The following is a 3,739-nucleotide window of genomic DNA, read 5'->3' as shown; positions in this document are numbered from 1 at the left end:
AATAATAATAAAGAGACAGATTGCGAGTCGAGCGCTCTAACCACCTGGACAAGAGGATGTGAACATTCTGAGACTTGCATTAATTGTCCCATTGGGCTAGTGTTACAGTGATCATTCATCGAACTTGTGTTTGCTTGGTCATGCATCTATGTCACCACTACTCTCGGATGATAGTCATATCCAGGTGAAGGGCGATACATTTTTCTTTATTTTCTTATTACTTTTGGTGTGTGATAAACGTTACTTATAGTAAGTTCAATATATTCTTTATGTTGCATTATTTTTGTTGATTTAATTCACAATTTACTGATTTAAAATTCTGTTCTGACTAGCAGTATGTATGTATATGTCAATTTTTATTATGTATAGGCCAGATTCTTTATAGTAGGCGTCTGTGACGTGTTGCCGATAAATTTCAACAATAAACAAACAGCACACAGTCCACTCGTTTTAAAATAATATATTAAAACAAGTCAAACGTATATACAAATTTTTGTTTCACAATTGGTTGTCACAGTTGTATCCAGAACTTTAAATAATTGTCTCTTTTCCAAAGAAGTCCACACAAACGGGTTCAATTACTTTAGAACACAAATGATAAAATAATTATTCTTCTCTGCTCTGTTACCACAATACAGAATGTGATAATTTCACTTTAAAATCACCATTGTACGCTCTTTATAGCTATACTTACAATTCAGTCTAGATCTATCTATCAAACGTATATATATATATATATACGTGTGTGTGTGTGTGTGTATACATTAATTATTTTTAGGCTTTGCTTTCTGTAACATCTTGCGACTGACTATTGCTAAATAGTAGCATCCTAAAAGCTGTGTATCTTTGTTATTAAACTAATTAAGGCCACAAAAGCTAACAGGGTCATTGCTGAGGAACTGGTTTTCTCTGTTCATTCACCATTGTTTAAGATAATTATATAAAGAGCTGCTTCTATATGTCATTCTCTCCTAGGGAATCAGATATGTAGTAGCTAAGAGCACCATCCTGAAGATCAGGAGGTCCAAGGTTTGAGTGCTGATGTGGCTACTCATAACTGAATAGCATGATTCACTGTCACAGTTTTAATGCACCCATACCTAAAAAAAAAGAAACAGGTGTTGCCCTTCCTCTGGTCAGCAGTTTTAAATTTTCACTGTCACAGTTTTAATGCACCCATACCTAAAAAAAAAGAAACAGGTGTTGCCCTTCCTCTGGTCAGCAGTTCTAAATTATGCTTGTACATTATTGGGTCATCTTTGACCTGGCTGCTTAGCCCATGTGTCACACAAGTTACCAATACCAGTCTTTAGGAGAATCATTCATAGTTAATACCCCCAGATAACGTAAGTGTTATTTGATTACGGATTCGAATAATATCTGTAACTTCCACCAGTCTGTGAGGTTGGTTATATATATACATATATCTATCTCGGGAGATGTGTTGCTTGTTTTATTAACTCTTACTGATGATAGATAAGGTATAAAGTATTTTTACTTTTAACGATACTTATGAGGATTATCGTGTAATACTAATTTAATATGTGGGTAAGGCTAACCTAAATCCTGTAAGCAGGCTATACTTCAAGAATATTAATAATATTAGGATTACAGCCAAAAATATTGTTGACAGTGAGAGTATCCACCTGATGATAAATTGCATTCTACTCATTATAAGTTGAATTTTTCAGGTGTACTTATTGAAGTTGTTAAACATATTCTATACACTAGTTATATGTCGACTTAAAAAAAGTGCTTAACCTCCTTTCTTCCTAATATTAGTTCATTTCCCAGAAAAGGGAGTAACTGTTGGTTTTCATCTGATACAAGTGCTTAGCAGAGATATAAAGACAAAAAGACTAGTTCTACATAACAAAATATTGGAATAAAGATGGTAATAAATTGTGTCTTGGCCATATTTTAAAATGCAAGAATCTAAAATATGCCCCAAGTGTAGATATCAAATTCTGCAACTTTATTGATGAGGATATTAGTTTGATTAATTCCAGAATCAGATCAAAATATGCTCCACTACAAATCTCTTAGATAAAAACAATTGTTTCATTTAAATTTAATACCAGAGTTAGGATCTGCATAGTTATAAAGTGTGAAATTTGGTATTTTTAGAAGTGATAATTTACCGCAAATTTGATTATGTTAGTGTTTACAAGTCATTTGTTGTGTAGTTCAACTGTTGTGAAATGACGTCATGTAATGTTCAAGGCCTCAGTCGAGCAATATATATATATATATATATATATATATATATATATGCAATATTTAATGCATGTAAATAAGTTGGTGAAAGTGAAGTTAGACTGTGTATCAGTCTAGCTATAATGGCCGATTTCTAAAGTTAGTTTCATAGCTTGTATTGTAATGACAGAGTGGAGGAGAATAATTTGTCTTGTCAAAGGGTGTTATAAAGTAACCGAATCCATCCATGTGGACAATTACTTAAAGCTCTGGCTACAACTGTGATAACCAATAGTGCAATGAAGCTTCGTATAAACATTTGACTTATTTTGAATATATTATTTTAAAACAAGTGGATTGTGTGCTGTCCATTTATTGTTGGAATTTATCACCATCACGTGGCAAATACTTACTGTAAAGAATTTGGCCCCTATAAAACTGACAAAATTAAAATGTGTTTCACACCCTGGTTCTAATTCACTGACATAATATAACAAACTTTCTGGATTTAGCAGTTGCTTCACTAATTTGTATTTCAATCATTAAAAAAATAAATTATTTTAAACAACTAATAACATGTTTAAAATATTGGTACACAAAATTATATCAATTTTAGTTTTCCTTTTAATCACAAAGAGACGTATACTTCCAAGTTCTCATTATTAGCAGATGAAATGCTTTCCAGATCTTCTCTAGTTGTGAGATCTGAACTCATTAAAAGTACACATTGAAACAATATTACTTGAGTTGAAAAGAAAGATATTTTGTTTACACACTGATTAATGATTCATTACACCTCTTTCGAGGATAATGTTATATTTTAAGATGATGAAAACAAGTTTAAATTAGTTTTTTCCTGTCTTACAATAATATATTTCGAAGAATGATACAAACCAACTTACTGAACAACGTATCCTTACAAACAAGCCCAATTAAAAACCTCTTTAAAAGAAACTTTAGATGGTGTATTTCAACTTCTGCTAAATCTTCTTTAAGCCTTAACCTTTTAGACATGCCCATTACCATTTGTCAAATCACATAGATGACATCACAGCCATCAATTCATATCCAACTTGGCATATGTATGTGCTTAATTTTTTTATAACAAAATGGACCCAAAATATCGTCAAATTGCTCCAGTGTCTTCACACTTGAAGAGACAATTGAACTTGTGCAAGTTGACAGTGATTCTGGCTCTGAACCTGAATCATCTCATGATGATTCTGAGCACGATATGATTGAAAAAAAGTAAGGGCCTAAAGGGTTAAGGAGAAGTTGGCATCAGCTGAAAGCATAGTTTATAAAAAAACTGATTCAAAAATTCTGTTTTTGTACTTTCAAATAATCTCGTACTGAATGAGGTACAACAATTAAATAGCTTTAACTAAGTTTGGAGAATGAGGATTAGAACATAATCATGGAAATGATGAGCCATACAAGTACAGCTTATCTTTCAAATGGAGTGATTACATATCATGAAGTAAAAAGGATAATTTATCAGCTGATTAAAAAGTAAAAAGAAGTAATAACTTGTGAAATAATA

Source organism: Limulus polyphemus, unplaced genomic scaffold (genome assembly GCF_000517525.1).
Source record: "Limulus polyphemus unplaced genomic scaffold, Limulus_polyphemus-2.1.2 Scaffold2216, whole genome shotgun sequence".
Taxonomy (NCBI): Eukaryota; Metazoa; Arthropoda; class Merostomata; order Xiphosura; family Limulidae; genus Limulus; species Limulus polyphemus.
This window is presented reverse-complemented; position numbering follows the sequence as displayed.